This window comes from Orcinus orca, chromosome 5 (assembly GCF_937001465.1).
Source record: "Orcinus orca chromosome 5, mOrcOrc1.1, whole genome shotgun sequence".
Classification (NCBI taxonomy): Eukaryota; Metazoa; Chordata; class Mammalia; order Artiodactyla; family Delphinidae; genus Orcinus; species Orcinus orca.
The window spans coordinates 123,705,052-123,729,908 of record NC_064563.1 but is presented as its reverse complement, the minus strand read 5'-3'; the positions used below and the strand labels follow the sequence as shown (position 1 = coordinate 123,729,908).

Genomic DNA, 24,857 nt, shown 5'->3' with positions numbered 1-24,857 from the left:
CTTCATTTCTTTTGGTTTTCACTTTTAAAATATAAAAAAAGAATGAGTTGAAGAAGTTCTGTGCCTCCTGACTGAATGGCATTTGGCCCCAGAAATATTTCACAAATTTTTCAAATCTTAATCTTTATGTGTACTAAGAATCATCCCCAGCCAGGATGTCAGTAATATATATAATATAAATACATACACACGAATTTTCCAGATGTATACAGATGCAAGTTTAATTTTTAAATGTCAATAAATTCATAAAAAAAATTTTCCACGTTTTTTATCAATATTTACTGAAAGAATAGTTGTTATTATGTGGGGTCATGGAAAAATATGTTTGTTAAAAATAGAGCATCATAGTCAAAGAGATAGGGAATCACTGAAGTAGATTATTTCTAAAGTCCTTTTCAGCTTTATAATTCTCTCACTCTAAAGTTAGGAAAATCTAACACTTCTTTTCCTTCCTTCATTTTTTTCTTTTCTTTCTCCTTCCCTCCCTCCTTCTCTTTCTTCCCTTGAAAATAGACAGTGTCAATTTATAACTAATGGGTCCACTCTCTTATTTGATTTCCAAGTTAATCAGAAAATAGGCATCCTGGAAAATTTTCCTATGACCCTGTGAGTAACAGATCGATATATCGCAGATGCCACATAAATGTTAAATCCAAACAAAGCAAAATAAAACTGAGTGCCAGGTTGAGTGAAAGAAAATACAACTAAGAGACCATAAACCTATAAATAAATATTTGATGAACCCATATTTCCTCCTATAAAAGTGCTCCATTTTATTCAGAAGGAACTTGTTTAGGAAGAGGAATAGCTAAAGACCTAGAAAACATAAAATATGCCTTTGTTGTGTGCACAAATATTCAGTGTTTCTCCAAATATATCAAGTGACTAGAAAACAATGGTGTCAGAGCAGCCATAATAGCAATAAAATGGGGTATGTGGAATGACATATAAAGTTAGAGAATTTGGGGGAAAAAACAAAGGTTTTAGGACAAAAAAATCAATTTATACATCCTTCTGGAGGTACATCTGTCACTTCAGTATTTGTTCATACACTGTTTCTCAGGCTTATGTGCCAAATGCATGTGTACACTGCAGCACAGCAAAATGGAAACTTTAGAAAAAGCAAGGAACACAACTGTCAGGTAACTGGTAGCTACTGGCATCCATAAAAGTCTCTATCCTCTAGACTACGCTTTTTAAAAATATATATACAAGTTATCATTTATGTGTAATAAAGTCTAAATATTCTGCATTGTAAAGAAGCCCTTTTAAAATAAACCTGAACACAAAGGGGAAAAAAACAGCAAAAGTTAGCACATTTCTATTGTCAAATCTCTTATATCAGAAAAAAATAAACTGACAATATTACATAAGGAGTTGATGCTATAATATTTCTCTCCAAAGAGTGGACACATAAGATTCATGAGACAGCCTTAATTTTCAAGAGCTTTCAAGAACAGAGAGGCAAGAAATCATCATGAATCTATTAGCTAAGCACCTCCTATTTTTTCTAACAGGTAGGAGTCATTTACTCTGATACTAAACAAAAAGAATGGTTTAGATTTTTAAATATTTGTGAAGTCTAATAATACAACAGTTGCAAAAAGATATAAAGTTCTTAATACAAAACTGGGATGATCATTGTGGATTCAGGTTCATTTCCACTGGGGCTCATTAGCATGTAACCTAATGATTTTTGAAAAAAAAATAATACATAATTGGGAACAAAATGGGGGACAGAGGTAGGCCTGGATATCTTCATCCCCAACTCATTCCCCGACCCATCTACATCAACCCCTCCTAAACAGATTACCTCACCCGGCTTACTCTCACACGTTGAGGGTCACTAGAAGGCTGGGGTCTTCTCCCAGACTGTACATTGATTTCTCTAACCCAACTTCAGAGTTCCGGGTGCTAAGAAGCTCTTTACGATTGCTCATAAAATGAAGACACCGTCCTTCTCTTTCTGCCTAGATCTGCAGAAAGACCTTTCCTCCCTGACCACATAATCCAAGTCCACCCCTGCTTATCTCTCTCCCAGTTTATTTCTATGACTGCATCTGTTACTCATTCAACAAACGTTGAAGGAGCACATATTGTACTTTTTTTTCTGTTAAAATTGAGGGTATACTTGTTTGGTTGTTTAACGTCTGTCTGTCCCCCCTAGATTATAAATTCTGAGCTGGTTTTATTTTCCACCAGTAGGTGCCTGATAAATATTTATCAAGTAAATAATTGTAAGAATGAACGAGTCTCTGAATTAAGTTTTTCACCTTCACCTGAAGCCAGATTTTGGCACTTCTCCCTTTTCATTTTCTGCTTACAGGAATGAGGGTGGGGGTGGGGGGGTGGGAGGGACCTTGGATATGGCATCCAGCACAGGAAGGACAGTCTCCTCTCCTCCATATTTCCTCCATCCCCTGGCAGGGATGAAAGGAGGCTTCCACAAGTCTGAAGAACCCTCCAAACCTTACTTTTCTTTACTGATAACTGACAGATGTTAAGCTTGCAAAGGGACAGGTTTTCAAGAAGAATTCACATCACTTGCATTCAAGAATCTTAGTTTAAACCTTTCCTTCCTATTCTGCAGAAATTGCAGAGTCTCCCACATTTTAGCTGAAGATATTTTTTCTAAGAGAGAATGAACATGAATCCAAGATTCAAATGTACATTTCTTGATGAGAATGTTAGAGACTCTAAATCTTGTTTTTCTGTCTCCACAAAGCTACGTACTTGCATCAGTAATGTCTTCCATGAATATGGTGACCATACATCCTGATTTGCCTGGCAAAGTTCTACTTTGCGCAGAACAATGCCTGTCCACAACTTTTTGATTGACTGTTACCTCCTATATGAAGCTTATTTTTTAATTTCCAGAAAAAAATTATGTTCCTGCTCTGATTTTTTAAAATGGTATACTATATTTCTTCTCCAATAGTTAGTTAGGTATATTATGTCTCTTTATGTAAACACATCAATTTCCTTTAGGGAAGATTAAATAATATCATGTCATAAATATCCTGTATCCCAGTGCCTAGGAATTCATAAATGTTGACTTCAATTAAGTGTTTTCAAAATCCTACAAATAGAAATTACACAATAAAGTTTTACCTATCTGAATGTTAATATAAAATTTCACTACCTATATGTATTCTTATATAATGTTTGCTACCTGAATGTAAGATACTGAGGATATCTTATAACTATAAATAGAAAATGTGCATTTATTGTTCAAATGGTTATCTGAAATTCATGCCAAAATTATTAGGATGCAAAATATTGTATTTTTATCAAATTGCTGCAAACATTTTGAATTATGAAACTACCTACTCCTTTGCTGAGCCCCACAACTGCAATTCCTAGCATGGCATTGAGGTAAAATCTAAAAGAAACAGAAAGCACCTAAACCAAGTGGCCATAATGACCATGCTTCCTTCCAAAGAAACCTTAGATATATTTTGTGGAACACTTAGGATTCATAAAACACATTTTGAAAACCAGAGTTTCAATCAATAAATAGCTATCATATCCTGAGCTAAGGATCATAATGTTCAGAATCTACCAAAAGCAATCAAAGCTCAAATAGATGAAAAAAGTTTTTAAGGTTCAGAAAAAAATAAAGGATAGTTGAGTCATTTAATAACCAGCAGATGATGCAAATATAACTGGACATTCTAAATCTATACAATTTTAAGAGGGGAAACTATTCATTTTTGAACACTTGAGAATTTCAAATCTCTCCCTGGATTTATAAAAATCAAAAAGGAATACCAGGGGCTTCCCTGGTGGCGCAGTGGTTGAGAGTCTGCCTGCTGATGCAGGAGACACGGGTTCGTGCCTCGGTCCGGGAAGATCCCACATGCCGCGGAGCAGCTGGGCCCGTGAGCCATGGCCACTGAGCCTGCGTATCCGGAGCCTGTGCTCCGCAACGGAAGAGGCCACAACAGTGAGAGGCCCGCGTACCGCAAAAAAAAAAAAAAAAAAAAAATTTAGATAAATATGAACTATTTGTCTGTCTTTTCTGTCTCACCTTTAATGTTCTAGTTTCCAATTGCTGTTCTAGGTTGTCAGAGCAACAAAATGCTATTTTCAACAAGTTTTGGTGGAAAACCTGTGTAGAACACCTAATTTAGCATAAGTGAAATATATTCAGCTGGTTGCATGTATGACAGATTTTTAAATTTTTTTTAAAGAATTATTTGATTGTATTATTCCTGATAACTACTGCTTCTTAAACCTTTTATGACATAAAATAACTCTTACAGTTCATAGACAATAACAGGAATATCTTCAGTGCATATATACCTGTAGTCACTCTGAAGAGTTGACTGGGATTTAGGTTTTAGCTTCCCCCAACCCCAGTACATCCAATTATCCTACATACCATCAACACGTAGTTTGTCTGAAATACAGATTTCTCATATATTCATTATTTTAATTTCTTAACTTGCTCCTGCTGTCAACATAAATATACTTGTAGAAAACATAAGACAAATATTTTAGAAGGAAAATGTATGCATAATGCCACCAGCAAAAGCTCCTATTAAAACACACACACAAAGGTTTTCACGTATTTTATTGCTCAAAAGCTTTCAATTACATTCTGGCTGATAGACTAAAATTTGAATTCCCTCGTCCTGCATCCAAAGCCCTCCAAAATTTGACCCTCTTTACCTTTCTAGATTTATTTCCATTTCCTGCTTTCATAAATCAGCCAGCACCACCAACCAGGTGACTGACAGTCTTTGTTTTCTCACCATGATGCACACTGCTACAATTTCCCCCACCTTTCCATGCCTGTCTTTCACTATGCCTATCATAAACATTGACTCCTCTTTTCTCAAAAAAAGGCATCTCAGATCACTCTCTCACCTTTCCCAAATGGATAAAACACTTATTTTGTCCTTGAATAAAATCTACCTTGTAGAATGTTTTGGACTATCAATTTTCACAAGTTACTTAGCTGCTTACATGCATGTATTTTACCTTCTCAAATGGAAGGTAAGTTAGTTCAGAAACAGAACCATGTTTGGTGTGTATTTTTTCCAATCCAGCAACAGTGTTGTCTATTTCATTTAATAGAAGAGCCTTCAGAGTAGAAGTGGTGTTCCAGATTCTTCCTGCTTTCCAGTGATGAACTTTGATAACTCACTTTGCACCCATACATTATCAGACATATGGGAACAGTGCTGGGGATTAAAGGCGAAGGGATGTATTGTTTCTTCTCTCTTCTTTTAATTGCATTATCTTCTTTTATCCCAGATATTGCATGACTGTTACAAACAACCACTTACTTCATGAGTTACCTATCAAAGGGGACCTTAGCATACACTCAAAATGTATCGATACATAAGGAAAGCTGTAAAAACAGGTTAAGAGCTAGGACACAACATCAGAAAGAGTGGTGTTTCTTTTCTGCTTAACTACAAGCCAGGTAGTTAAGCCAGGTTTCATGACAAGACAGGAAAAATAAAATATTCTGTACTCTTCTTTCCTTTTCCTACACACATAAGGAAGTCACCTGATATCCTTTCAGAAACATGATCATCTAAGCAACTATCCCCCGCAGAGAATAGTCTACAGTCATCTGGCTAACACCCACTTTCCACTCACAGGGCAACTCTGACAACAATCAGAGAGTAAAAGTAGAGCATTTGAATGAGGATATATTAGTTTTCACACAAAGTAGCTTATTTATTGTCATCAAAGTGAAAAATAATAAAATGTGATTTGCTTTCTTGCACTTATGTTAATGTGCACAGTTAACCATGAGCCTTGGGCATGGAAAATTTCTTTATCTTAGCATTTTTAAAAGTTAAGCTTTATTGATTCATTGTATGAATAATACAATTTGGAATATCATTCCTCGATATATTACTAAAGAATTAAAATATCATGCATTCTGTATTATGTGTTTTTTGAAAGTTATGGTCAGACTACAGACAGTATTTTATGGACTTAAACTTTTAAACCTTGATAGATTATTTTAAGTCACAGTGTAAATTAGTAAATAATACAATTTTGAATATGAAATCTTTTCATTGGCACTTTAGAAGAGCAGAAAAGGGGATGCATAAAGTCTTACCAGAAGTAGCCTAACAATTATGAACCAAGGCCAAATTATCTTATTAAAAATATATGTATATTTCAAAATATTTGGGTTGGTGTTTTATAGTAAAATATTAGCTGGGCTGTTAAAGCTAAACTCAGGTCTTCATAACATATCATGTTATTGGAGACTATGAGTCTTTCTTTCTTAGGAGAAGAATAGCAATAATAATATCAGTTTATAATTACATTCAGAACAGGCACTATTCTGAAAGGTTTACATATGTTAACCCACTGCATCCTCACAAAATTCTTATGACACTCCTGTTACCCCCATTTCTAAAGATAAACTGAAGCACAAGGATGCTAAGTAACTTGCCCAAGGCTACACATGGCTAAAAGACGATAGCTGGGATTTGAACCCAGGCAGTCAGGCTCTAAAATCTGTGCTCTTAACACAATATCAAACCACCTCTCAAGAGGAAGCCCTCCTGAGCAATAGACATGGAAAGACTGGAGCCTCCACTAGCCACTGTTCCCCGGGACAGACTTTTTCCCATTCCACATACCTAATCCTCCATCCATCACACAGCCATTTGCCAATTCTAATCAAAAGTAAGTCAGTGTTTCCCAGAGATGATCTAGAGGGTTTTAGGTGAAATATTTTTTAAATGTTAATAGTTATATATTTACTCTTATGTGTATTAAGAAATCAACATAATTAGCACATCAAAAACATGATCTTACAGATAGTACTGCTTGAACTAGACTGAGTGACTAATTTGGATCATTTTCAAGAAAAAATATTAAACAAATAATAGGACAAATGGGGCAGAAATATTGAAGATGGCATGTGACCAATGGAAATTTGCTGAACATTAACCTCAGCAGTGCTTTCTTCTGAGAGCTCGATTTCCAGATAAACCAGTCCTGGAGTATCTCAGTTAAACTCAGGCAGGATTATTGTAGCTGTGTCTCCTTTGCCACCCTTTTCTTATATAAAACTAGAAGCTTTCTCCTGTCACAAACACCCAGGGCCACTAAGGCAGTCATACCCATTATCCAGTTCTGGTCTTTCCAAAGAGAAGCCTATTTAGGACCCAGCAAGGCTCATGTCTCTTTTGTTCTCAGAACACCTAGCCAGGCCCTTTTGTAGAGGCCCAAGCAGCAAACAAGGGTAAACATGAAAAGAGATGGAAAGGAAAAGGGAATTGTGTGACACTTGGGAGACCAAAAAGGGAAAGCCCCTGCTCTGTGCTGAGTGGTGTCTTAAGCACTGTACTGACTAGCTAGTTTACTCTTCCAAATAACTGAACTGAAGACATCGTTGTCCCACTTTTATAGATAAGGACACCAAAACCCACAAAGCAAGCAGAGTGTACACCAGGCTCTTTGATTCTGAAGCTGGAGGACTTCTACTGTACTGAGCAGTAGAGACTGAAGAAGGGAAGCAATACATAGAGGATGAAATGAAGTTGAAAGAGACCTTGAAAAGATATATTTCAAATCCTCTTTTTTTAATAAGTTAAAAATTAAAGTAAGGTAGAGCCAAATGGTCATGCACGCAGACCTACAACATGGATATTCAAATGGCCAGTTCAGTGCTCTTTCTAGCACCCTTTTTGGAAAGGCTCGGGTACTGGCTGGAAGGTAGAGCTGAAGAAGATGCTTAAATTAAGTCAGATGGAAGGAAGCACTTCTATGCCAAGTCACAGAGCTAGGATACGCCTAATGGCCGGAAGCCATGGAAACAATTTCTGCTAAACAGGTTATAAAATAAATAGGCAACTGCGTGGAACTTTTCAAGCAGTGTCATTTTATGATATTGGAACAAAAAGTACTGAGCACTTCAGTGGACTGGCAGGGAGAGGAGCTGACAGTTCATCACAATCTTTATTAGAAGTCCTGCTTCTTTATTGTAACATTGATTAGTACTTTTTTTAAAATTTTAAAAGCTGAGCAAATTTGTTTCTGCAAAGACAAACTACGACAGACATTCTCCCCAGTGAACTATAATATCACCAACTAAAGGGCCATTTTTGTCTTTATATCCCCAGAGCATCTTGCCCATGGTTAGGGACATAAGGTTTGTTGAATTGAATCCAACACATTATAAAAGTTGAAACACCTGTGCAGGAATAAATGAAGCTCCTCTAAGTGTAAGTGAAAGAAAAATCATAAAATAAAAAAGCATTTGTACCTCTAGCAGTTTGTATTTATCTTCTTTTAAAGCTATCTTTTGAGTAAGTCATTATCATAAAAATAATTTTGGTCAATTATGACATAAATTATGCTAAAATTATAACTTTGCTACTCAATGATTCAGTCATATTTTACCTTTTTCATTGGTATTTTAATGCATAATGCTGCTATTAAGAGGCATATTAACCCACCTTGTAACTCCAGACAATCCTCTTTAACTAAACTTTTTGTTTATAAAGTGATGCTAGATATAAACTTTCTATTATGTTAATTACTTTGCATTTGTATTTACCCCACTTTGTCTTTTAATATTTTATAATAACTGATAAAGCCATATTATATGGAGTCAATGAGCATTAGAGATAATGAAATTCAAGTAATTTCAAGCCTAAATACTTGAAATTCTATTTAGTTTTTATTTCCCTTTTCCTTTTCTAGCGATGACAGCAATGTAAAGCTATTTCATTTAAAAGGTCACATTTCACAAGAAACTAATAGTGCCAATTTTGTAACCCTGAAATGCATGATTCCCTCATTGAAAACAGTCTTTTCAAGGTAAGAAAAAAAATCTGTGGCCTACAATTTGAGTGACTTTTGTTTTGCTGTTTTAGTATGGTTCTACTTCTTCCCAGCTCTTTTCTCTACAAGGAATGTTCTAGGAAAGCGAGTTCTGTGTGGAACTAGAACGGTGAAGACTCTGAATGGCATTGAGAAAATTGCCCAAGGAAACAAAGGAGGATACTGTAAAGGTAATAGCTTCCTCTCAGGGTAAGTTTAGAAACTTTTTCCCCCTAAAGTCCAAAATTATATTTTATTTGGCTACTACCCACTTAATCATTTGAGATAGGTTGTACTACTTTCACAAATATTTACTCCCCACTCACACCTTTTACGGGAGGAGTAAAATTCCTATTCAGTTGGTTGATGTTGGCCACGTGACTGACTGGCCAACAGAACGTAAGGATGTGACATAAGCCATATCCAAGCAAACACTTAAAATGTGCGTGGGTGATTTCTCTTGTTCTTTTGCATTTTAGATCTTTCCACAAGGAAAGAGCTCTCCCAGGTGGCAACTGTTCCTTCAGCCTGTAGGATGACGGGCTGCAGGATGACGGACATGTGACAGCAAGCCGATCCTCAGTGACAGCTTAGAGCGTAGCCTCCGCAGCCAACCCACAGGACCATTTTTGGAAATTAACTGTATGTTGCTGTAAGTTACTGGCATGCTTCAATCCATTGTTATGTACCATTAGTACAACAAAAACAAACTAATACAGAAACTGATACCAGAAGCGGGATGCCTGAAGGAAAACGTAAAATTAATGACATTGGCTTTGGGGCCAGATGTGGGTGGCAGGAAACTACACATTTTTAGAGATTATCCTGTCCTGTTCCACCACTGAATGTTGGGTGGGGGGTTGGGGGAGGGGCAGCTGTGTTGTAGAGATTATCACAAGATTTTGAACTTCAAGTCTGATGTCATAAGAGCATAAAACTTTGAGGGGAGGAAGGGGTCTTTACTGGCATAGGGGTGAATATTTTTTGTGGCTGGAAGAAAGGAAAGTTATTATTTGTCATCCAAAGAACAAATTATGGGTAGATTGAATAATTATACCACAAATATTTGTCCTCCCTACCCCATCGCTGAAGAAGTACGTGTTTCCACACTATTGATGTTTGCCTTGACTATGTAGTTTGCCTTGACCAAAGGAATATGAGAGGATACGACATACTACCTACTCAGAGGCTTTAAAGGTGCTTATGTGTTTTGGTTTGGCCTCTTATCTCTTCCTTTCTGCCATCAGAAGAATATGCCCGAGTTAGCTAATGTTTATTCAACCTGCATCTCAGAATGACAGATATATTGAACACACCTAAATGTGCCTGGAGCCTAGAGAAGAGATGCCTCAGCCATCTAGCAGACCTGAGTAAGGAATAAATGTTTTTTGATACAATCCATGGAAGTATTGGTGTTATGTGACATTATCACAGAAAATCTGACTAATATACAATTTCACAATGGGTCAGTAATCTATACACATGAGAAAACAAAAGTGATGTTTCACCTGATCTTGCCTTCTCCCATTTTCATATATTTTATATGTGTAATTTTTAGTTTTATTTGTAGTTCTGCTTCATCGTCATACAAAAGCACACTTTTGTAGGTGTTTGTTGTTTTAACCCATACTTCCCTAGAACATCCAAGGGACTTCAGGAGATTCACAAATTGTTGAGCTCATGAGGTCAACCTTGCTATTCCTCCAAATAAACTTTAGAGACCCTTAATCTGAGAGGATTTGTCTTTTTATGATAAATTAGGAAATTGTTGCATTAGACACTACTTTCATTTGGTGGGATAAAACACAAAAACAAAACCTTTGTGACGCATCTAATGGTAACCTCATTAATTACTACGCTACATATGTTTTATCTCATTATATCAATGTTTTTAGTTGAAATGAAGCATCTTCTGTTTTATAATAACCCTAAATCTCACTGATCAAAACTAAAGAGAAAAAAATCTTTGACAAACCAGCCAATTTAAACGAAAGAAGTATACCAGGGTAGATATTAGGGTTTTAGGATTTGAGTCCTCTTCTAGCTGCCCGCAGAATTAACAAGAGGATTAGGTTGGCTCATGAGCACCTTCTCATGCCAAAGTAGACACCAGGGAACTGAAAACACAGCTGGGACGCTTAGATTATGCATGTGACAAACCCTCGAGGAACTGCCAGCCAGATGCCCACAGAAAAGCCAGCATTCCTTGTGCAGCACAGATATGAAACTAATGATGAATTCCATGATTCAGCCATTGAGATAAAACCATCTGTTGGTTTATTCACCCACCATTTTGTCACTACAGATGAGCATTAAGAAAAAAACATGGCATGAAAAGCAATTTACATGGGGAGGTTTCTGGTGTGTAGATACGCCCTAACGACTACACACATCCCTAAATTTGAAACTGTCTATTACAGCACTATCTTATGTTGCACCATCCACATAATATGTATGTGACCACAGCAGGTTGAAAAATTAAACTACTGGCTGCAGTAAACTTTCAGATTAATTAATTTATGAGGATAACATGTAAGATGTAAGAAGACTTGAGAAAAGTCAATCAGGTTAATATTACTAGTTTTTAAAAATTGTGAACAAATGGCATTGCCATACAAAATGGCTAAGTTTGTTCCTATCAAATGAAAAAGATGCAAAACTGAAAAATTAGTAGTCCAACCATAGCCAACTTATTAGTCTGAGTGCTTATATAGTAGTAATACTCATAATAGTGACATCAACATGAAAGTCTTGGTTTTTTAGAAAGCTAGAACTTTTCATTGGAAAGCAATATTTTAATTCAGATGTTGTCACTCACTGTCTTTTGTTTTGCAAATGTATCTACCCAAAAAAGCATTGCGGAGACTTGTAAATTTTCCAGTTAATCTATGCTGTAAGCAAGTGAATAATAACATTTTATGGATCATTAAGATTTAGAAAATGTTTTTATACAATTTTACCAGCATACCTCAGAGATATTGCAGGTTTGTTTCCAGACCACCACAATAAAGCAAATTTCACAATAAAGCAAGTCACATTCATCTTTTGGTTTCCCTGTGCATATAAAAATTATATTTATACTACACTGTAGTCTATTAAGTGTGCAACAGTATTATGTCTCCAAAACCAATGTACATACCCTAATTTGAAAATACTTTGTTGCTAAAATTAAAAAATGCTAACCACCATCTGAGCTTTCAGCAAGTCATAGTATTAACAAAGGTCACTGACAACATATCACCATAACAAACACAATAATGAAAAAGTTTGAAATATTGTGAGAACTACCAAAATGTGACACAGAGACATGAAGTGATCAAATGCTGTTGGAAAAAATGGTGCTGATAGACTTGCTCAACAGTGTTACCACGAGCCCTCAATTTGTAAAAAACACAGTATCTGTGAAGCACAATAAAGCAAGGTATGCCTGTTTGTTGATTCCATTAACCACCCAGTATGTTAGTTACTATCATCTGCATTTAACCATGAGACTCATGAGTATAGGAGAGAGACATGGCCCTGTCCTCTTGCCCCATCACAGAACGGGTAATCAGAAGAGTTTAGACTTGAACCTAGATTTTCTAAATCCAAATCAAGTTGAATTTCCAATAAGTGAACAGATTTTTCTATTTACTAGTTAAATTAACATGTTTTCCCTCTTCATATGAGTATTGCATTGACAAAAGTTAAATACCCACTACATACCTACAAGTATGCTGTAAAATTTTTAAAAATATTTTTAAATGTAAATAAACACAGGAAATCTTGACAATTTTCATGTTAAGAACCTTAATTTCATAGCAAAATTATTTGGCACTTACCACCATTAGAAATTTATATATTATTTAAGACAATTATTTTCCTTACAATCTGTTTGGCTAGAAGATGAAGAAAACTAAAATTGGCTAACCTAAGATTTTAGAAGCTTTAAGTATACAAGGGCTGAACCTTTTCTCTGGGATGTAACTATTATTTGTTTTTCTCTCTCTCTTTCTGTCCCCAGAAACAAAATTAAAAACAACTTTTACTGCTTTAAAATAGACTTTGAACAACTACTTTAAATATATGAATCCATATATTTATTTTATTATAAATGACAGGAAACATGAAAAGTTCCAGAGGACTATAATAAAAAATCAATTTATATAAAAAACAAGATATTATAGCAGCACTTCAATGAGTATTGCTAAGAGACAGGAAGAGTATCTTCTATCTAGGACAGAAAATGCAAAGCATTTTCTTTCGATCACAGCTCATTTTATCTATAACTTAAAATAATGAACCTATCCCTTGGAACTCTGGGAGAAATAAGCATTCATTTCCCAAGCGTGAAGGGGAAGAATCCTTGTGAAAATGATGTACCTCAGTTTTTCCCCAAAGTTGGCAGCCCTCACAGTCATTAAAAGACATACAAGGCAGCAGCGTTTACCTTTGGCTCCTGTCCCACATCTCTTTTAGATCCCTCCTCCCTCCCCTCTCTTCCTGCCTTTTCTTCCGATGTGCTAGAGCTGCTTGCTAACAGGATCATCCCTCCAGATGGAGTGTATTGTCTGCGTGTGTCCATTTATTTTATATGGGTCTTGAGGATAAGTACCCCTAAAATCTAAAGAATTACTATCTTAAGACAGTTATTGTGTGCTTATAGGTTATTTAATTTTGAGTAGGCAATCTATACTTTTTCATTAACTTGAAATCAAAGATATTTACTGTAAAGTATCATCTTGTTTCAATTGTTTTCCTAATTTTCCTGGTTTCCATTCATTCCACCAAAAAGTAACTTATATTAGTCTCAAGTGTTCTTTCACCTATATTTTAAGCATATATGAGAAAAATATATAGCCTGTCTTCCTTCCCACTAGAATTTTATTTTTTATTTTATTATTATTACTTTTTTTTTTTTTTTTTTTTTTGGCGGTACGCGGGCCTCTCACTGTTGTGGCCTCTCCCGTTGCGGAGCACAGGCTCCGGACACGCAGGCTCAGTAGCCATGGCTCACGGGCCCAGCCGCTCCGCGGCATGTGGGATCCTCCCGGACCGGGGCACGAACCCGCGCCCCTCCGCACCGGCAGGCGGACTCTCAACCACTGCGCCACCAGGGAAGCCCCCTCCCACTAGAATTTTTTACTCAGATAATTGAATAACATACAAATGTTTATGTTGCCTTTTTAAAAAAATCACAATATATTCTGAAGATTTTGCATTCAACTACATAAGAGATTCTTCTTTTAAATTGTTAAAATATGCTTCATTTATATTAACACTATAAGAAGGCCTGTATGTCTCTAAAAAACAGTTTAAATGTTACACAGAATAATACCTAATCAGAGAAATGCAACTCAAAACTACAATGAGGTATCACTGCACACCAGTCAAAATGGCCATCATCAAAAAGTCTACAAGTAATAAATGCTGGAGAGGGGTGTGGAGAAAAGGGAACCTTCCTACAATGTTGGTGGAAGTGTAAATTAATGCAGCCACTCTGGGAAACAGTATGGAGGTTTCCTAAGAAACTGAAAATGGAGTTACCACATGATCCAGCAATCCTACTCCTAGGCATATATCTGGAAGACTAAAGCTCATTTGAAAAGATGCATACACCCAATGTTCATAGTGGCAGTATTTATAATAAGCAAAACATAGAATCAACCTAAGTGTCCATCAGCAGAAGAATGGATAAAGAAGATGTGGTGTGTATACATATAAATATATATATATATATATGTGTGTGTGTGTGTGTATATATATATATATATATATACACACACACACACATACATACATAATATACATACACACAATAGAACATTAGCCATAAGAAAGAATGAAATAATGCCATTTATAGCAACATGGATGGACCTACAGATTATCATACTAAGTGAAGTAAGTCAAAGACAAATATATCACTTATATGTGGAATCTAGAAAAATGATACAAATGAACTTATCTACAACACAGATATAGACTCACAGACACAGGAAACTAACTTGTGGTTACCAAAGGGGAAGGGGGGAAGGGATAAATTGGGGATTAACAGATGCATACTACCATATATAAAATAAACAGCAAGGGAACTGTATAGCACAGGGAACTGTATCTTGTAATAAACTATAATGGAATAAAATCAAATAAAGAATATAGATATATACATATATGTATAACTGAATCACTTGGCTGTATACCTGAAACTAACACAATATTGTAAATCAACTACACTTCAATTTTAAAAAAGAATAATACCTAATCAAGTTGTATAATTCGTTTAACAGAATTTTTTCCTCCTGTGGGCAAATTGAGTCTATAAGGTGACATCTACAGGTAATAAGCAATTGCCCTTCAATACAAGACCAAACACAGTAGATACACACTCAGGAGTAAACAAAAGAGCTAGTTACCTTTTTAAGAATGACAATATTTTAAGTGAACATATGTGTGTTTAACTCAAATGAAATACATCACCTCTTAATAATTGCATACTTAGGATTATTACCTAAGTAACAACTATTTTATGTAATACCACAAATCATGAAATTAACATGTGTGTGGGTGTATAAAACTTTTCCAGTTCAGCAGAAAAATCAACCCTGTAATGTAAATAACACTGAACTGCACTTCCATTCAAGCCTTTTTAAATGTAAAATTCACGAAGTATAACATGCGTTCAAAAAATTACACAAATCATAAATGTCCAGTCTACAAATTTTCACAAAGTGAACACACCTGTATAACAAGCATCCTAATAAAGAAATGGAATATTTACCAGCACCCTGAAGATGCTCGCATGAAAAGAACAGCCAGAGGTACTATCTTGACTGAAGAAAGAAAAAGTATCTTTTATGAGAAGTTGAAGAAAAATTATTAAAATTCTGAAACTATTAACTCGAATACTTCACTCCCTCTCCATATAGGAAGTCTATAACCTCCTACCCTCTCAGCTTTTCTACAAAATGCTATAAATATAGTTCATGCTTGAAATCACAGGAATGTGAAGGTTTGAAGAATGGGGCATATTCAAGAAGGGCACAAAAGTCCAAGTTCTCAATCCCAAGGGAATATAACAAATTCCGTACTAATTTGTGTCTGGAATTTAAATCTCAGAGATTAGATCTAAATCTCCAAGATGGAGAACCAGAAAGTGTCAGGGCTTCTAGTGAGTACCAGCTCTCAGCATCTTTTGAACATCGGGCAATTACAACTAATTAACTGTTAATTACAACAATTGACAATAAGGAGGGCTAACCATGACTGAGTGTTTTGCCATGACATAAGCTCTTCTAGACACTTTATAGGATTATCTCATTTAATTTTCATATCAACTTTATAAGGTAAGTACAAGTATTATCCCTATTTTAAAGATGAGCTAAGTAAGGTAGAGAGGGACTCAAGTGATAAAAAAACTATTTGGAATGGGTCATCCAGCTTGGAAGTGGTGGAGGCAGTATTTTAAAGCCAGGCAGTCTGATTTCCACTACAGGAGGGGCTCACAACAAGTCTCTGACAGAAGTCGGAAGGTTCTAAGAGTCAGCTTGGCAAGAAGTCGTGGAGCATATGAGGGGCCTCAGTTGATCAGGCAGCAGAGTACAATAGGGCTTCAGGCACAGGAACTCAGGAAACTGGAGTCCAACTCAGTATTCAGAGTCCCAAGGGGATTTAGCATGGTCAGTGTTAGGGTTCTCATCACCCATTCCACTGGGACTCCCTGGTGATAGTTTAGAGGGTCTCCAAAATTGAGGCGATTTTCCTCCAGCAGATGGTATTCTCTCAGTCAGCCTCTAACACTGGCCTCTGGGTAATGATAGGCTTCTTTTAGTTTAATGATCCTTTCCATGGAGGTATCACAAGGCTCACAGATATATTCATTCTTGAGAAGAGAATTCCCTGACTTCTTGTGTTAAAAATATACATATATGTTGATATGTATATTTCAATGGCTTTAGACAACAAAAGTTTATTTTGTGATTATGGAATCCCATGTGGGTAGATTTTATTTTTTAGTTATGCCATCTAGCACTGGTGATAGTGATGGAAAACTGATAGAAAAATGGCAGAAGCACACCTACTGAGAACTGCCTCAGCCTGTAAGTCCTAACTGCAGAGGAATCTGAGTAACAGAGCAGTACACGTGGTATCTGGTGGGCCCTATGTGCCCACCACACACAGCTTACTCTTTCAGAAGTTGGAGACATTCCTGTTGCCTTTCCTTGTTCTGGATTATTGATCCTGGCATTCTGTTTGGTCAATTGTGAGTCTCAAATTTCATTGGCCGTTTCTCCAGGGAGGCCTCCAAGACCCTTATACAAATTGTATTTCTTGTAGGGAATGCTGTAATATCCAAGTGTGGATATGAACCTCTTTAAAAAAAAATGTATTAATGTAATTTGAATTAATTTTGTAACTCAAGGAAATAATTCCTATGGTTTTCTCTTGGTGCCAGTGACAGCACTTTATAGATATTGGAGATGAAACGTTCTAGAAAATATACTGATTGAGCTCTTTGGACCAATAGCTTTGGTTCTCAATTTCCATGACTCTTACTGATTATCACTCTTCAATTTCTGATCATTTCTCCCACTTAGGTGATTAAAAACCTTCTAGTCATTGGCTCTTTTAACTTTTTAATATTTTTTCTATTCAATTCCTCTTCACATGAAATATTATAATAGTTTCATATCAATAATATAGAACTTTACTGGCAATGAGGCTCTTTGCATCCCTGTATTTATGGTGCTCTTAGAAGTTTTATCTTGCCTGGTTGTACTCAAAATTCATTGTTTGACTCCATTTCCAAAGCTGAATAATAATAATATCTCTTTGTTAATTATTTAAATCAAGGTTAACAATTGCACACAGAAGAAAATACTACTCCATCCTCCCCATGCAGAAACCAATCTAACTGAGACTTGAAAAGATGCTTTCAGATATAGAAGCATATAGAAATAGTGAGCTTTTCAGATGTATGCTAGCAATAGTCTGTTTTTCTAGACTAGAAATAGTGAGTTTTTCAGATGTATGCTTCTGCAGGATTTTCCTAGACTAGAAATAGTGAGCTTTTCAGATGTATGCTTCTGCAGCATTTTTCTTTTCCAGATAGTCCCCAGAGTGCTTTATTGAGGTCCATGTAGTCTTGATCCAGAGAATTCCTGATAAACAAATGTTTGATAATTGTAAGGGCTCCAAGATTCCAGGACCAATCAAATTCTTGGGTATAACCTTTAGAGGGAAACCTAAACCAGATGGTAAATTCAAGAATTAAATTGGCCTCTGAATCACAGATGGCTTGAAACCAAACAAACTAAATATGCTAATATTAGACTAATAAGAACATGGATTCTTTCAGATGTAAGTGAAATATACATATACATTTATACACTACATATACATACACACATCCACACACAAAGGTACATATATAAAACCAAATCAAACTAGCTAAAGCAAAGAATGGGAAGTCAAGGACTTGAAATCTGAGCATGACTGGATGAAGGGACCCAAAGGATATCAAGACCTTGCCACTCTATATTGCTCTGCTCTGCTTGGCCTCATTCTTAGACATTTCCCTCCACATGCAGCTGATGCTTGCAATCCTGATTGCTCCTGCAATCATGGTTGTGAAGATCAATCGCCCAATCTCCCAAGGTGGGGTTGGTGGATAGGAGGGTTAGTCCCACCCCAGCTGAACAAGTTTATTTTGGAGTGATAGGAGTTTCCCATTGGAGGTGACTCAGAGAACAATATTTTTCCTAATAGTGGAAATTAAAGGATATAATCCTGAGCTCTCTCTCTCATTAGTGAATTACCTAGCACAAGCCTAAGCCTCGAGAGAATGAGGCAAGCTGCCTCCAGATCACGGACAGCAACCTCAAACCATAGCACCTTCTTTACCAAAATTATGTTTAATGTTTTAGGATGATCGTGGTTGTTTTATCATGATTATCTTTGCTTATATTTTCCTGCGTAGTATTTTAATTTACCACCTTTACCCTTTTGGACTCTACTTTTTACCTCTTATTGTTCATATGTTGCTAATTTTACATTCTTGTTATTTCCATACTCTTTTTTAAAAGTATCAGCCAAACATCATAGCAGGGGCAGATGTGAGGTTGATCTATGCTGTAAATCAGGGATATCAGGTAGCTGTCTCATGTATGATACTGGCCAAAGTTCAAATACTGTCTGCACTGAGCTGGCCCAAGAGAGATTCCTCTAGCAACTAATGATGCTCAAAAGAATGCCTGGCAAATTTTAGATGTTCAATAAATATGTACTGAGTCAATGACTATCTTCCCCATTTCATCCTTATTTGGATTCCTTAACTATAAAATTAATCTACAGTGAGAATAAATTACCCCCCCTACAATTTACAAATGAAGAATGGAGGGCAAGATAGGCTAAGTAACCTGAGAACAATAAGTGATTCATTGAGTCAGGCTTAGAATTTGTGTAAATATCATGTAACTCGATTTAATAGATGTTAATTAATGATTGCTATATGCAAACCACTTTGCTAGGTGATGGTGAGATAGATAATTAAGATGTTATTCCTATCCATCCTAAGCATACAATCTAATTAGAAAAATATAGAATCTAAACCATAGCATGAAATACGTACTACTTAGATTTAAAGAAGCAGGAAGTCCAGAGGACGGTGAGATTCATTATGATGAATAGACCTAGTAAAGATTTAAAAATGAGGTGACTTAATTTTCCCTTACTGGATAAGACTTTAAACGGTAAAGAATGGAGAATGCTGGGCTAATGTAATAATACAAGTCATAATTTAAACCAGTGAAAGTTGAAGGAACTTGGATATCCGAAGTGATAAAGTATAGGTAGTGATAAATTTAGCATTACAAATTTATTAGAGTCCATGGATAGGAAAAAAATAATTTCAGAGACCGTAGCCTCATTGAAATTTTTGAGGAGAAACTTGTCATCGTTCCCCATTTATCTTAGAATTTGTAGCTTGAACCCTTCCAGTAGAGCAAGAATAAACTACCTAATTCAGTAACCAAGGATCTCTCCACTCAGCTTTCTCAATCTAGTTCACTGTTTACAGTGGTGAGAATACTGCCCTGCCTAAACCCTGACAACTGTTGAATAAACTCATTTTGACCGAACCCATTGGCTGGGCTCAGTCCTTGTTGCAGTGCCTCAGTTTTACAGATAAAAATCCTCATAGCGGCATAGTTAATTGAAATCTGCATTGGCCTATGCTAAGTGGCTTTTAAGATGCACACCCAGAATTAGATCAGATGCCCCCAGCTTCTTAGCCTCTAGTCTTGTTTACCTTACCCTTGTTCAAACTTATACTTAGTCTCAGCTGGGCTCCCTTCACACCCAAGGTCTACCTCCAGCATTTCCATTTCTTCTATATTCCTACTAGTTTCTTCTACCTCTAGGTTCAGCCCACCAAATGACTGGTACCACACTAAGATATCTAAACCCTGTTGGTTGGAATAACAGAGAAACGCTCTCTGTGTCCCAACACAGGCAAAAATGAGAATTGGACAATAATAGCATTTGTTGTTTGACTGGTGTATACTAAATAAGACAAAATGATCAGTCACTGTGGACATTTTGTTTGAATCCTAGATAAGAAAAGATTGCTTTCTGCCTCCTTAGAAGTTACAGGCATTTTGGTCATGCTAATAATCATTTCATAAACAATAAGTAGTCTGTACTGTTACAAGTCCTACAGATATTAAAGGCTGAAAATGTACAAATAGCAATCTAAAGCTGGCTATTTGTAGCTAAATTATAAGAGAGTCTCAAAAGATGTACCTTCGATTAGAACATTACTCACAATTGCAGTAACACATGCCGAAAGAAAAATTTTTCATGTATCAGAAATTGGACCCAGGTAATTTGCTTGACATCACCTAACAACTTAGAAAACAAACAAATCATTGCATCTCTGCTAGTGTTTCCTGAATGATGAATGCAATCAATATAAGTGATGGCTCTTTAAACGAGAGCCCCATCTCTTCTTCCAAATAATGTGATGGTCTTAGGCCTTTTGCTTCCATCTTAGTTTGCATGTCTAGCTAAGATAAACATGGTATTTACACATCTCACTGCAGGATCATTAGTAATTTCCCTTTGGAGATAAATATTTTAAAATGCCATACTGTCATAAGCGAATCTCAACATATAATTTATGTATAAAGAATAAAAGAATGAATGAAAACTATTCTCATTTTAATACAGAAATCTTTCTATAAATTTGTTTCTTGATCAAGTTTTTTATTAAAGTCCAAAATATTTATCTCAGTATATTTTGATAATTTACTATTTTAACTATAGTTTATGTAAGTTTTAAATTTATTTATAACATGATTATTTAGCTCTGGCTTTATGAATTCTTTTAGTTTAATACTTATTTCCAATAAAAACATGCAAAGACTCATAATAATAAATAATAAAACTGTAAATGCCTGTTTGCACTGCTTTAAGTCTAAATTTACAGATCTTAAAAATAAAAATTCTCTCGTTTCTATCTAGGTTTCAAACTAATTTTTTTAGACATCTTTATTGGAGTATAATTGCTTTACAATGTTGTGTTAGTTTCTGCTGTATAACAAAGTGAATCAGCTATATGTATACATATATCCCCATATCCCCTCCTCAAACTAATTTTAAATGTGTCTAGAGTGTCATGATCAAAAGCAACCTTTTCAAAATGTGATGTATAGCTCAACACTCATATCTAAAACCAGAAAGAGTCTCTTATTGATCTATTGACTTCTGAGGGCAATTATGGTGGTTTCAGACATTAAAATTGCTATTAACTACGATATTGTTTGGGCAGTGGCAAAGCCATGCTATTAGTTAACGTTCAAACTGATATTGATTGGCTTTTTTCGACAATAAATATAAACTTGCTAGACACCAGTGTTCAACTATTTCTTTTCTGACAGTTATGGAACTAGTAAAAAGAGATTCAAAATGGAAGAGATTCAAAATGGTGTTGCATGACCATTCCCATACCTGAGACAAAATTACTGCTTTATTTATGTCCATATAGCACTCTGTATGTGCCTCTAGTGGAACATTTACTGCATAGTATTTATTGTTTACTTCTGTGCATGAATTCTAAGTTCTTTAAATTCCAGTGGCCTACTTAATTGGAAGGCTCTCAGATATTCATCATTGAATAAATATTTTCAAATGAATGAACTTACGATAGATAAATTTCAATCAGCAGCAATAAGTCTAGAGAGGCGTGACCAATAAGGTGTTGGGTGACGATTGAAATGTTCTAGGTGAATGCTATTCAATACAGGAACCACTAACCACATATGACCATCACACACTTGATATGTGGCTGATATCACTGAATTTTAAATTTTATTTTTCTTTAAAGTTAAATTAAAATATAAAGAGATATACAGTTAGCAGTTATTGTGCTGGACAGCACATTTCTAGATGTTCTTTAAGGAATAAACTTTGGCAATCTTCCAAAAGTATAGATAATTTTCTTCTATAACTGTCAGGAAATCCAAAAGCTGAAATGGGAATTCAACTATAGATTTCTCTATAGCTATGAGACAGATGTCATAGTCAAGTTTTCATTGATAATGACCAAAAACCACTGAATAGCTAAATAAAAAGTGAGAAGATATTCCACAACCAGATCTAAAGACTCCAAAATTCTTGCTTTTTGCTGTCATGATTATTTACTGAGCCCCAGAGCCAAAATCAACTGAAGCAGATGAACAGAAATTAAATGCAAAAGAGGGTGGCCAACTCTATTGGCCAATAGGGTTGGCTACTAAAAAAAGCAGTGAATATTATCAGTGTTCATTCATCTTGAAACATACAGGTCTCAGACATGAATTTCCAGAATGTAACAGGCAAACTCACAATGCACCAAGACTGTGTGCCATGCCACCAAAATTTCCCCAGACTTGTTTAGACTGATGATAACCTTCCCTTTGGACTCATTGTTTGGCCACTGATTGCTTTTAATTTGACTTACTCTCCTCTAACTTAAGTAATTCATTCATTCAATAGTTATTGGGTATCATCCTACATGCTGTTTAGTGTCCCAGGCACTGGGGTACAGATCTGAACAAAGCTGACCAAAATCCTTGCTTCCTAGAGCTTAGAGTAGGGCAATACAGGACATAAACAAACTACACAATTAAAAGACAGCATGTGCTAGTGGATGACAAGTGCTATGGAACAAAATCAAGCAAGAATAGGGAGTGTGTGAGAGTGTGTGTGTGTGTGTGTGTGTGTGTGTGTGTGTGTGTGTGTTTAGGATGCAAGGCAGCAAGCCATGTGATTATTTAAAGAAAGAGTATTTCAGTCAAGGGGTAAGAACAGGGGTGGGGGATGGGAATCTTTGAGATAGAGCAAGAGAACTGTGTAGCTGGAACAGAATGCAATTAGAAGAGCAGAAGGAGGCAGATCAGAGAGGTAATAAGGGCTAAAGAGTATAGACTTTGAAGACTATTTTAAGGACTTTAACTTTTACTCTGAATGATATGGAAAAATTTTGGAGAAGTAACATTAACCTTTGATAGGGTTAGTATGCCACTCTGACTACTGTGTTAAGACTGCAAGGGGTCAAGAAAAAAACAAAGAAATCAGGTTCAGGAGCTCAGGATTAAGAGACTTTGCAGTTGCTCAGGTAAGAAATGAGGGTAGCTTGGACCAGGTGATAGCTACTGAGGCGGTGAGAAGTGATCAATTTCTAGATACGGTTTTAAGGTACATCTAAGGCTGTACCACTGGATGGACTGGATGGATCTACTGTAGATGTGAGAAAGAGGAGTCAAGATGCTTAACCTGAATAACTGAATGGCTGGAGTGGTACTTACTGAAATGAAGGCAACTGGAAAGTTGGGATTTGGAAAGAGAAAATCGGGAGCTAAATTTTGAATTTGGTTGATTTGAGATGTTTCTTAGACATCTGTGTTTAGTCACAGATTTTAAAAATTGTAGAGTCTGAAGAAAAGTGTGGAACTATAGATATAAATTTGGGACTTATCAACATCTAAACTCTGTGTGAAACCCAGAGACATCATGGAAGACTGCCAAGAGCAGAGAGGGATACAAATGTTTGCAGCAAATGCAGAGCTGTCCATGATGAAGGTGAGGTGAAAGGCACCTCCTAGAAAAGCCATGAATCCTAAGGGCAAGCAAAAGAGAAACTGATGTTGCTTATTGACACCTGGGAGTGTCAGAGTACAATAGGTAAAGATCATAAGGATGACCCTGAATTCCTCAGAGAGGAAAAACATTGCCTAATGTTTAAAGTATATGTTCATTTAAAGGAAAAATCTGAATTACATTTTTAAAAGGTCTACTTTTAAATTTACATTTTAAAAGGTTCTACTATAAAGGTTTGCATATAAACATTAGTAAAATTTTTTAACTTTCAGTAATTTGGAAAATCTATTCTGGGACATGTACCCTTACCATTCCAAAAACTGAAGTGTTACTACTATCTCCACCTGTGATACGTGGGACAATTAAGAAACTTTCAGACTATAGTTAACAATACTGTATTATATGTTTGAAAGTTGCCAAGACAGTAGATCTTAGAAGTTCTCACCACAAGAAGACAGTTTGTAACTACATGAGGTGATGTATGTTAATTTATTGTGATAATCATTTTGCTCCACATCCATAAATCATTATGTTATATAATAAGTAACACAATATTATATGTCAATTATATCACAATAAAACTGGGGGAGGGTACTCAGAGAAGAGAGCAAACTTGTTTCTTGTTCTTTATTTTATTCTTCTCCCCCATATGCTTATTGAGCTTCTAGAAAGTTCAGCATTATACATTACTAATGGACTCTACTCTTTGGACCTATCATCTGTAGCCTGAAGAAATTATTCTTTTGGAAGTGTATTAAAAAAAAAAAGTGACACCTATTAAGTAAACTAGACCCTTGCTAGAAAATTTAAGTTTCACTGGAATTAAGCAATTTGCTATTCTCAATGGAGATCTTAACTCAGGGGTGTTTTGTGAAGGTATAAATAGGGGTGAGCAGATTGTTCTCTTTCTAGAGGTTATAGTCTCATTGTGACCA

The 24,857-nt window shown here is 35.8% G+C and overlaps 1 protein-coding gene across 16 annotated transcripts in view; it reads right to left on the bottom strand.

Annotated features, from left to right (window-relative positions):
- The window catches only part of CHODL (chondrolectin), a 523,451-nt gene that overhangs the window by 24,699 nt on the left and 473,895 nt on the right, over positions 1-24,857 (bottom strand). The window contains exon 1 of one of the 16 annotated variants that reach the window (XM_049709926.1): positions 4,306-4,402. The exons of the other annotated variants lie outside the window; for them this stretch is intronic. The gene's annotated coding sequence lies outside the window, so the exon portion shown is untranslated. Of the gene's footprint in view, positions 1-4,305; positions 4,403-24,857 lie in introns of those variants that run through there. 16 annotated transcript variants of the gene reach the window in all.